Raw genomic sequence first — 12351 nt, 5'->3', positions numbered from 1 at the left:
AATTTACAGAGCTGGTTATTTTCGCTAGGTTTTTTTTTTTTGGTATACTTTTTCATAATAATCATTTCGACCCAAATTCCAATCAAATTTAGCAACATGAAATTTTGGCAAAATGTCTTATGGAAGCCATGTTTGAAAAAGACGCATCCGCCATCCATCTCGAGGGGCGGCCATTTTGCCACTTCTCCTCGACTAACAATGACATCACGCTTTGCCCGGGCCTCCAACAACGGCCAATCAGGGCTAGGCTAGCGAACGTCACACGACCGCACTCAATCAACCGCTGAGCCGTGATTGGTCATTTATGATGTCATTTTCAGCTGACGGCAAGTTGATAAAAAATCAAGTGGATTTTGCTGCTTAATTCATAATCCCCAAAATCAGTAATTAGTGTTTACATAAATGTAAATCGAGTTTTTTCGTTTTTAACAAGGCGCCACAAGGTTAACGCTTGACACGCAACGCAAGCAGGTTGCGCATGTTTGTAGTGTACACAAATTCTTGGTGAAAGTGCTAATAAAGCTCACGGGAGAGAGGCTGGACATTTCTAAGTAACAGCTGACAGGAAGTGATGTCATATAACATGGCCCACCCCCCTCCAATGTTTGAAATGCACATGAAGCTAACCGACGCCATCTTTGTGCGCTTCTTAGCCACGTTAGCGTGTTTACTTAAACCCATTGGGGCGATTTTGACACAACTGGGGCTTTTTGATGTTTTTGATGTGTGAAATCAAAGGAAAAGCAGACACAAAAAATAGTAGGAGGCTAAAATGTTGCATAGATTGTCAAAACATGATGACTTTTGATATGCCACGCCGCCATTCCTTCTAAATGCTTGCGAATGGGAGGTACGCCCTTTTGGTGTCAAATTTAGCCCATGTCGGGCTCATTTACTGCCATTCAAAATTGGAAATATTGTCAATTTTGGAAATACTGAAAACCCAATGTTTTAGCATGAATCATTTCAACGGCAATTCGTGAGCGGGGCGCAATAGAAATTTTTGTTTTGAGACCCCAAAACCACCAGGTGGCGCTAGCGGCCAACTTATGGCAATTGCGGTTATGACTTCGATGATTGGCTTAGCCTGGACTCCCATAATTCAAAAATCTTTACCACAATACTCTAATTAGGACATAATAAATATTCTTATTTCAATATCATAAATATATAAATATACAGCCCAGTTACCTTTGCTGTTATTGCATTTTTGTAAATTTTATACATAAAGGGAATGTAGCCCCCCCCCCCCCCAAAAAAAAAAAAAAAAAACACCCAGGGGTTAAAATCATCTCTCACGAAATGACATTTGACGAGTCATAAAACATTTTTAGATATTATATACATATTATCATGATGTATTTCTTGTTCGTGAATCTTTAGCTTTGATTGATCACATTAGCAAGAGCTGGAATTAGCTAGCGGCAAGCGGAAGGCGCAGTTACCATGTAGTGTGTGTGTAATTGTTTAAATGCTACATGAAAACATGGTGTCGTAAATACCTGGCCCGCGGTGGCAATTTTGCTTATGTCCACATCGACACCTCTCGCGCGTCACCCTGCAACCCTCGCTCGCTTACCGCGCTAATTTGAGTTGCGGGCGCTAATGGCTGACATTCCTAACCTGCTTCTGTTAGCCGTGGGAAATAGTTGAAAAATCTCAAATATGTCGAGTCATTAGACACTTTTTGTTTGTTTTGTTTTTTTTTTTTTGGGGTTGAGTGGCCGATGCCGATTATTAGTCGCCAAAGAGGGCGAAAACCAATTTTCGCAGCCGATATTTTTATTCAGGAAATTATCGGTCAAAATTAAACAAGAAAAACACATCTTAAGTTTGTTGGAATGTATTTTGTCATGTTTTTTTTTTCAAGAACTTTTTAAATTTGTAAAAAAAAAAAAACATATCTTTTTATTATTTTTATTATTTCAAAGTAATAAATGATGCCGAGCAATTCCAGATGAACTCAAATTTTAAATGTAAATGAGAACAAGCTCGAGTGCTTTCCCTCGCTTGTCCATTGGGTGGCGCTCTTGCTTGGAGCCTATGGTGAAGCCACGTTGCAAGGTGTTCCTCGTAATATTTTTCTCCTGTGATTTTTAAGCGCACTTTTCTGATGACACATTTTTGCCTCTAGGGAGTGCTAAAAGGACAGTCTGAAACGAGCCCATAGTTATGTATGGACACGTTGACAAGGTGACCCCGAGTCTTGACTCCCATTTGTGACTACATTTTTTTTTTGTAGTCCAAAGAGGACTAAATAAAACAAAATATACCGTTACATAGTTCATAGTTCTCAGTTTTGTGGTTGTAGCTAGCAATCAAAGGAGAAGTCAACCCCAAAATTTCCTTTCCTAAAGTATGTTCTATGCAGCTTCATTAGTCCAAAAATAAATTCTCATTCATTTTATTGATGGAATTTGAATGAAAATATTATATATATATTTTATATAATAGTTTTGTTGCTATTAGGAACAATGTTAGCTCCTCTGTGTCAACACTATTGACTCATATTTTGGTGGAGGGTCACGTCGCCATGGTTACCAACATTTGAGATGATTCTTGCCAACAAGCGCCTTGATCACAGCACACAAACTGGAGGCGCAGTCACCTTTCGGACAAATTCTTTAAGCAGTCAGAGGGCAAATTCTTGCTAGCAAGCGTTAGCGCCTCGCAACCCTGTTTTGGATTTGAACTTCAATGGCGCACTTGAGAAAAATTTAGGGCTTTTAGATGCGCTTTATAGTGCCGAAAATACGGTATTAGCATATTGGCTAGTCAATCAATCGATAATATACATATAACCAGTTAACAAAAGCATGTGGAGTGCCACAGGGCTCACTTCTCGACCCCTGGAATTTTTCAGTTGTTGGTTAATGTTGTTGTTTTTTTTTTCTCCCCATAATGCAACCCTTTTTTCAGCGAAGTAAGCCTTAAGCAAAGTACTTTGGCCCCCAAAAATTTGTCACTTATGACAATGTGCAACTGTATAAAATTTGACAAAATAAAGGCATTAAACGGAGTCACTACAATGCAGTTCATCAAGAATTTGCTTCATATTCCAATTCTTTTGCCCTTAATTTGAAAACAGTGATGCTCCTATCACACTATTAAAAAGACATTAAAGTAGATAAGATGACCTTGTTAAAATCTCACGTACCACTTGGAATGCCTTCATGTACCTCCAGGGGTTCTCATAACCCCATTTGAGAAGCACCACCTTAATCTGAGGACACCAAGCTACATACACACGGTTCACTCATACCCTGGCAACAACCAATCACCAGACACCATATTCCGGGTGTTCCCCTTCTTTTGTGAGAGAAAGATGATCCTTGCTGGATCGCCGCCAAAAAAATTCCCTCCCAGATGGAGCGTGGACCCGAGAGTTCCCACGTGGACCGTTCCCTCATGCTGAACCGCGGGGTTCACGTTTTAACGACTTGGAAAACAACGGCGCGTCTTAAATCACTCACCGTGAAACTTCACCAGGAATGCCACTTGGTCTGAATGTGACCGTTGTTTCGTAAACGCAAGCGTAAATTCCCTAAAAGTTTTAAATAACAAGCTCTCCCAAGAGGGATCTAGTCGATATAGTCAAGTCCCGGTCTGGATTCAGTTCCCGACTCCACCTATTGAGGACCGCTGGGTTATTTGAAGTTTTTGATGGGGCTCGCATAGCCTGAATCTTTGATGTCTGATTCAGGCGATGAAGAGCACACGGAGGTCTGCACTCGCCATCCAAAAAGCACAATTCAAGCCAGACCTTCACCTCATAAAGCATCCCTCTCATCTCCTTGTATTTACGATCAAAATTGCTTAGATCTGTCCACCGGGTGGATGATTTAAGATTGTCCATGCTCAGAAACTTGCCAAAATGGCTATGAAAAGAAAAAAAATGGCCAAAGTTGCAGGGGCGTTGCTGATCATTTCCATGGACTTTTTTTGAAAATTCAGCCCCCGGAAAAATGTCAACTTGGCGGCATGAAATTGGGTAGGTTTATCTATCGTGAGTAGACCTCCAAAAAAGTCTCAAGAAGCCATGTCAGAAAACACACAGGAAGCGCGTCACTTTGGTTTTAAGCGGCCATTTTTTGACTGCTTGCATGAAACAGGAAACTCTTGGCAACTAAACTTTTTTTCGTCCTCAAAGTCAGTTTAGTTCAGCAGCAGTAAAATTTGCTAGGTTTATCTATCATGAGTAGACCTACATAAAGATCTCAAGAAGCCCCGCCCCAAAAGGCACCCTTATAAGGAAATCGGCATGCAGCGATGGCGTGGCGTTGTGGCGTCTGCGTGGATGAAAATTAGAGGATGGCGCACTTCCACCAGCCTGTTTAAAAGCAAATTACGGGGGAGGAGTCCCCAAAAAAAAAATTGTCAATATGTTCCAAACCTCTCGTGTATATTTTTGGCCCCGCCAACGACCGCGGGAGCTTCTTGCAGCCATGTTTTTTTTTTTCCAAGTCATCCTCCCGAGGAGCTTGACTTAGAAAGAACACAAGCGCAATTGTCTTTGTGAATGGGGAAGAAATGAGCGGGATATTTGCAAAAGAAACACCGCATGCTAAAAACTTTCACGGCTGATGGATCGCTTGGCAACATTTATGGCGCAACGAATCCCCGTATACGCTTTTGTATATTTTAGCTTTTCTTAGCTTTACTTTTTGCTGCTTTTTAATTTTTTTTTTTGCCAATTTTTTTCCTCTTAGCTTAACTGTCATTTTTCGTTGCTAACTTTAGCATTAGCCTGCAGTACTAGCAGAGCTGCTCATTTTGAATGAATTTTAGCTTCACTTAGTTCTTTACTGTGCTAATTTTAGCATTAGCATTTATGTATTTATTACAGTGTTTGTTATATAATTATATTTAAAATATTTTTCATAGAAATGTATGATTTAAAGCCGTTGTTTTAAAATGGAAAGCGCCACTCGGTCTTTCGAACGGAAAGCATAAACAATTCTGACCGGCGTTATGCCAAAACGACGGGCGATATAATTCAACGCGCACTTAGGAAAGCCGGAACGCTTTCGGCCGTTATAGCTCCCAGATGTGTCGACCGGCTACCGTAGCCCTTCTCGGTCCCGGACCCCCCCCGGGGTCCCGCCTTTATGATTTTGACACGCGGCTCAGCCCGGCGAAGCGCTGGCTGGCGCGTCCGTTTGCCTTTTTTTCGCCTAATAGGATTTGCTCACCGCCGAAGTGATGAGCTTGTCGTTTTCAATCAGGCTGGATGGAAAACAGGCTCGCTCATCAACGTTTGGATCTACGGATGGAAATCGGTCCCAAGATGATTCTCGGCATCGTCTAACCGAAGAGCATTAGGGCCACTGAAAAAAATGCAAAAAAAAAAAATCGAACATTTCTGAATGAAATTTGAAATTTAAAGTAAAACATTATTATTATTATTATTTTTAACAGTAAATGTGAATATTGGTATTATTTTATTGAAAATATTGTTGGGAAAACTATATTCTTACATTTATTTATTTCAACCTTTTTAATGTCAATACAGTAATATTAATATATTACTGAATAACCGATCATATCAGAGATGATCATATCAATAAGCGATCATCTGACTTTCTGAAATTATTTGAAAATATTTTCAAGTGAAAAATCGGAGAGGTTAGAATTTGGAGAGTAGTCAGAATTCTGAGTCAATTTTTCAAAATATTATATTTGTGTTAAAACATTTTTCAAATAAAAAGAAAGATGAAATCATCAAAAATAATAGTCAGAATTTTCACTTTAATCCCAGAATAATGAGTTTAGATTTTTGAGTTTATTATTATTATTTTTCAGAATTCTTACTTAAAATTGTTATCTTTTTATATTTAAATATTTTAAATTCAAAAAAATATATTAGAATTGTGACCTTCTACCGAGAATTGGAAGTGCTGTCAGAATTCAGACAATAGTCAAATATTTGATTTATTCTCGTACTTCTCAATGTAAACTCAGAAATCTCATGATCAAAAACATAACATAGAATATAATTCAATTTTTGTTTCATACACTGTTTGAAAAAAATGTAACTTAAATTTGAAAAGTGAAAAAAAATCACTTTCAAGTCATCATTTCTCTTTTATTCCCAGAATTAGGACTTTAAAGTGCGAATCCAAGTGAGAATTGTGCTTCCTTTCTTCTTCTTCACTGGCTCATGCGTAGCTTTGTTTTCGTATTTTTGAATATCTTCTCAAGAGAAGGAGAGGGTGCATAGTTGGGACTTTTTTGCTCTGATGCCCTCTGCTGCTCACAACTCACAGTGGAGTTTTATTCGCTTATTGATATAAATAGTTGTTGTTTTTTTTAAGTGCGTCCAATGCGCACACAAGCAAGCCGGAGTTGGTAAATGTTGGCGTGGCGCAGGCAGCTCATGTTTTCCAGCCAGAGCGCCTCTCACATGTGGCGGGCGGGCGGGCGGGCGGGCAGGCGGGCGGGCGGCCCCCCTCCGCCCGTCTCCCGGGCCGGCCCGACCGCCGGCTCGCCGTCTCTTTCCCCGGCGTCCAAAGGCGACGAGGGAGCCGTGAGATGGAGCCCGCGCGGTGCCGAGACTTCATGGAGCTTTTGATTCAGAACGGTCAAGGTAGGCAGCGGCGCCGCTTGCGTCTTTCTGCCGAAAGGCGTCAGCAGGGAAATGCGGCGGGCCGCTCCCTCTGTGTTGGCTAGCGAGTCGCTTTCATCATATCCGCCGTTAGATTCGGAGAAGGTTGTTGACGTTTGGCGGGAAAATAAGCGGGCTTCGCAATGAGTTGATTCGGTGGCATTTAGGTGAAATACTACATTTGGCCTCAGGTGGTGGTAGTGAGTCATTGAGACTGTGTTTCTTCTTCTGTTAGCATATCAGGGTTGCTTGTCTTGGCTTCCATTATTTATTTATTTTTTGACATTAATGTCTAGCTTAGTTAATCAGAACCCGGGTCAAAATGACCCAAGAATATGTTTGCTGTTTGTGAGGGGGAAAAAGCAATCATAAGATTTTTTAGTTGGCAAGATTAAACGCAAAAAAAAATCGGAACCTTTTCATGTCCCCGGGTCAAATTGACCCAGGATTTTCTTACTATTCTAAAGGAACAAACATAACACAAATACACATTGTACCTTTGTTACTTTGTGAATAGGTTAACAATCAAAAAACACTTTGCACACACCTCCGGGTCATATTGACCCTGAGACATTTTTGCTGTTCTTGAAAAATGAACATGGTTAACTGGTTAATACAAAATTCTGGAAGTTTGGCTGACTAAATACACCGGTAAAAAGAAAACATTGGAATCGGAGCAGACGCATTTCGGACATGTTTGGGTGTCAAATACACACCGGGTCAAAGTGACCCAGGGACATTATTGCTGTTCCTAGCAAATATAACAGGACTATTAACACATTAAAACATTCACAGGGACCATAAATCATTATCCACATTGTCAAGCTAAGAGAGACACAAAAATATTCAACATTTGAAGTACGTTTTTCCACACTTTTCAATATGACACTCCTCCGGGTCATATTGACCCAGAGACATGTTTGTTGTTTTTGAGATTTTAACATAAATCATTGGCTAAAACAAAATACCGGATTCAGATTTATACACATTTCTGACAAGTTTTGCTGACTAAATACACCCCGGGTCAAACTGACCCGGGGACAATATTGCTGTTCCTTGCAAACAAACACGACAGAAGGATTACGGAACCGATATCCCCTTACGCTGATTTAATAAACGCTTGACTGAAACATTACTGTAACACTTTTAGAAGAAAAATGAGGCGCGTCATGTGGACCAGGCGCAGGATTTTTTTTTTTTTTTACGACCTCCACAGAGGCCTCTTTGTCAGGCTACTTTTCCTCCCTTTGTCCAATTTTTCTTTTTTTTTTTTTTTTCTCTTTTCCTCTCGCAACACATGGAAGCCATCCAGGGGAAAGCAGCACGCATGAGATGCTCTTTCCACTCGGCCCGTCTGCTTTTCGCTTCCCCCGGCTGACGAGCCTCCGCTTTTTTTTTCGGCCCGTTATTTTCCCTAGCACGCCCCCCCCCCCCCCTCCCTTTTCTCCCTCCCTCCCTCCCTTCGGCCGCCTCCGCCTCCCATTGGGTTCTGATTAGAAGACACAATGTGGAGAGGTCAGATCTGAGCAGGAGGATTTTGTTGGAAAGGCGCGATGGACTTGTGCTGCTGCGTTTGTCCCGGATCCCCACGTGGTACGTTTTCATCTCTTATTTTTGTTGTTTTTTTGTTTTTTGTTTTTTTGACGTTGAGGCGGCTTTTTGGGGGCGCCGATTTTGGCTTGATCAGTTGTGGCATTACCGCGTCATCGGGGTATGTCGACACGCGGGGTGTCTACGGACGGGGATGCTGCGCGTCGTCGCACGTGTGGGAGCGGCCGGCGACTCCTCCCTTTTTGAGCGCTGAGGGGAGGGGGCGGAGGGAATTCCGCACATCTGTTCCGCTCAGAGCTGGACAGAAGTTTTCCGCGTTTGCCATTCGACGTCGTTCGGAATTCAGTCTAATAACATTCTAATAACCTTTTGACATGTCTGATTTAGACAGTACCAACAAATCACCAAATGGGATTCAGTTCGGTCTTTTGTACACATATTAATGCTCAGTTTTGATTGCCCCCTTATTCATTGGTGTCAAACTCAAGGCCCTGGGGCCAGATCTGGCCCAGCGCATGGTTTTATGTGGCCCGCAAAAGGAAATCATGTCACCTTCTGAAAATGCAAAATGTTCAATTGAAATGTGTACTGAATGAAAATGTCAAGATTGTGTAATAGTTTTGTGACACTTTTAAAGCTACTTGAACATAATTAAAAAAAAAAAAACATGCCTTAGAGAAGCCAAGAGTACCATCTAGGGCAGTTAAAAAAAAGAAAGTATTTCCAAGTATTCATATATATATATATATATATATATATATATATATATATATATATATATATATATATATATATATAATATTACTTTACAGGTTGATTTAAAAAAATAGTAATAAGAAGTGGGTTTTTTTTTGCCTTTGTCTTTTTTTTATTAAATTCTTTTTTATATTTTTTTAAAATTATGTAATATTATGAAAATAATCTAAAATGCATTATTTTTTTTAACCCTAAATAATTAATAAAATAAATGCTGTGAATGAAATCTGAAAATCCTCAAGTTTGCGGACAGTTCTCAAACTTTTGTGAAATTGTTCATTTTATCCCACCCAAACACGTATTTTCATATTTTTGTAATGTCAGCCAAATTTGATTGAAAAAAATCATTTGTAGCAAAAGTGACTTATTGTTTGACACTACTAGAGTTATTTACATTTAACACCCCTTGCAACCATTGGTTACTTTCACCTGTCAATCATCAGAGCTTTATTTTTTTAATCACTAAGCGTGACTTTAATCACCAAAATATTGTACTGAGCACTAAAACTGCCGCCAACTATTTTGAAAACACAAAAATTTCGCGCTAATGCTAAAGCGCCTGTAGCTATTTTGACACTTAGCGCTAATGCTAAAGCGCTAAGTTGTCGCCACAACTATTTCGGTGCGTTGTTATCGCCCGCTTGTCATTGTGACAATGTCCTCTCGGCGTCAAGTTTCTCTGAGAAGAAAGCGGCACCCGTCCCGGCCGAAACGCCATCATCATCTTCCCCCCGCCACGTTTGAATCTTGGATCGATCCAGGCGGCCGGCGCCAACGCCCTTTTTTTTCCGCCTGCAGTGATTAGCTTGTGACACTGCAGACAAAACGTCTCTTTCAAGCTGACTTCTTGCCAAACGGCCGCGTGCGATGCTAGCTCACCATCCGGGAAATCCGCCCCGCCGTCTCCCACGTCCGGGGCTGAAAAAAAAAAAAACCTGGAATCATCCCGGCTTCTCTTGTTATCATTTCCCGGGGAATTTAGGGAGTTTGCTGTCGAAGTGATAGCACGAGTTTGCAATTAGCGCCGACGGGTGTTGCGTAATGAGTGGGAAAGCGCGGGTGGAAAAAAAAATGGCTGCGGGTTGCTTGTAAACACCGGAGAAAAGGGAGGAAAGGGGATCGGCTTCAGTGGGAAAGGGAGTGCGGGAAACTTTCAGCTTGGCTGCTTGTCAGGCCTGAAATATGTGTGTGTGTGTGTGTGTGTTCATGTATTATTAACAGACTGCAGTGAGGGAGTCTGTCAAGGCCCAGCGAGTCTTGTTTATTTTGGTCACTTCTGTCTAGCTTGGGGGGATCGCGGAGAGGCTCGGGTGGGGAGGAGTGGGGGGAACGCCGGGCCGGGCTGACTTCATATATTTGGAAATACAAGCAAAGGAGATTTTTTTGTGAAATACACAAGTTGTTTTATCAATGTAAAAAATGTAGATTTTCACGGATTATAAATAGATTTATAGTAAGTAATGCTTTTGATGAGTTTTATAAACATAAGATGTAGTTTGTTAGTTTTTGCATTTTGAAAAGCATTTTTGTTATTTTGTCAGCTTCATCTATCTGCTGACAAAACATTTTTGTTGCTTTATTTCATCAGAGTGTTTCTTTAACCCTTGTTTTGTTTTTCCCGTTAGCTTTGAACAACTTTTGCTAACGTCGCCTCATTTTTCCTTTGTCAAGACTCGCGATGGAGTCTGGTTTCTTCATTAACAGTTAGGGGTTGTTGCTAAGTCGTTTGCTTGTCACTTGAATGTTTTGATAATCTATTATCCAATCGATTATTCCGTCAAGTAATCGTCTAATTGTCGGGAGGTGGCTTGTCCCCTTTTTTAAAACTGGCGGTGGATTTTTGTTTATTTGTAAATGTGGAGGAGCTCCTCCAGGTTCGGCTTCTCTGTTAGCTATCGCTCAGGAGTGAGTGCAAGTGGGAGGGGGAGGGAGGGAGGGAGGGAGGGAGGGAGGGAGCAAAGTGTGGGAGGCGTGCTCCCGCCGCGACTTCTCTCTCTTTGTAAAAACTAGCGGAGGAGTTGGCCGCGGCTCGCAAACGTCCCGGATGGCACCACACCCCTAAAGCCGCGCCCCCCCGTTTCTTACGCTCCTCCCCTCCTCACCTGTCACCCCCCCTCCCCCCTCCCGGCCGCTCGGGCGCCCTCCCACGTGCGGGCAAATCGGCGGCGATCGGCTCACTCGCAAGCCAGGCCCGATGCCGGCGACCCCCCCGGGAAATGTGTTCCCCTCGCTGGTGGCGGCGGGACACCTGGTCACCTTGCTGCTGGTTTGGCGCTGGCGCTTGCGCAACAAGCGAGGTAAGCGACTTGCCCGCTTCAAGGGCAAATCGGGGAGGGGGGCGGGGGGGGACCTTGCCGCTTTAAAGTCCAAGGACGGAAAGTTTAGCTACCGGCTGGCTCGCTCGCTCGCTTCGGTCCTCGCCGCCGTCCCCGCCGCTCTCTTATCCCGTCTGCCGTCACCACCCCCGCTCGGGCGCCCCCCTCCCTTCCCCGCTCCTCCCTCGGCTCAGTTTCCTGCGGAATGACGCGGCGGAGTTAACCCCGTCGTCGCCGCCGTCTGCTTTTGGTTTTGCTTTGTCGGTTTTCCTTCCTGACAGCTAGAAACCCCGAGGGTTGCTTTGGGCGCGTTGCCGCGGCAACAGGCGCCGACTTACACACGAGTTATGCTCTGTAAGGCTGCTCGTATCTTGAATTCTTTATTCTAGTTGAGGTTTATGGCAATTCGATGTTGAAAGTATCATATAATGTGCTTTTTTTTTTATCCAAAACACAATTTGTTCTTTGTAATATTACAAATAATAATACAAAAAATAGATACAGTAAGAATTTGCTTATTCTCAAAACCTGTTCCAATGGATTTTGGAGAAAGAAGTCGCAGTTTCATATTCTACTTTTTCTTTGTTAAAAAAAGTGCTTTTTCCTGTTTTTTTACACAATTTGTTTTTCAAACAACTTTATATTAGTCTTTCAGTGAAAAATATAATGGCTTGCACAAGACATTTTTTTCCTTAGTTACATGTTTTTTTTATACTTTATATTATATTTTTTTATATTGATTGTTGCGAATAACACAATTGCATTGCGACATATTGACAAAATATTTGAACAATGTCGTATTATCCGTTTGCAAGTGTGCTAAGAATCCCGTTATTGGGCCGCAAGCGCCCTCTAGTGGCACACACGTAATCACATAATTAAAAAAAAAAAAGTGCAACGTTAAAACATATTTTAACGAAGTTTGTCGACGATTTCAAAAACCGGTACAGCGCATTTGATCATGCTCAGTTCAGTTGTATTTCACTTTAACACGTGAATTTTACGCTCACAAAAACAATTATGCAAATGACAATAGTCGTTTATGGAAAACATCTTAAAAATGAATTTCAAGCCAACGACCAGCTTGACGGGTTCGAAAGCGACTGTGGTAATAAGTGCCGGTTA

At 41.8% G+C, this 12351-nt stretch overlaps 1 protein-coding gene and 1 long non-coding RNA gene across 2 annotated transcripts in view; one reads left to right on the top strand and one right to left on the bottom strand.

Annotated features, from left to right (window-relative positions):
- pleca (plectin a) overlaps positions 1 to 12351 on the top strand; it is a 63624-nt gene that overhangs the window by 14469 nt on the left and 36804 nt on the right. The window lies entirely within an intron of this gene.
- LOC148406091 (uncharacterized) lies at positions 9011 to 11352 on the bottom strand. The gene is made up of 3 exons (XR_015864036.1): positions 11301 to 11352; positions 9791 to 9829; positions 9011 to 9725 (listed from the first exon to the last, which is right to left on the bottom strand). It is a non-coding gene; the product is annotated as an uncharacterized LOC148406091 (long non-coding RNA).

The sequence above is a fragment of the Hippichthys cyanospilos genome, chromosome 21, assembly GCF_059441005.1.
Source record: "Hippichthys cyanospilos isolate Australia breed blue-spotted pipefish chromosome 21, RoL_Hcya_1.0, whole genome shotgun sequence".
Lineage (NCBI taxonomy): Eukaryota > Metazoa > Chordata > Actinopteri > Syngnathiformes > Syngnathidae > Hippichthys > Hippichthys cyanospilos.
The sequence above is the reverse complement of the archived record's forward strand: the minus strand, read 5'-3'. Positions and strand labels throughout refer to the sequence as shown.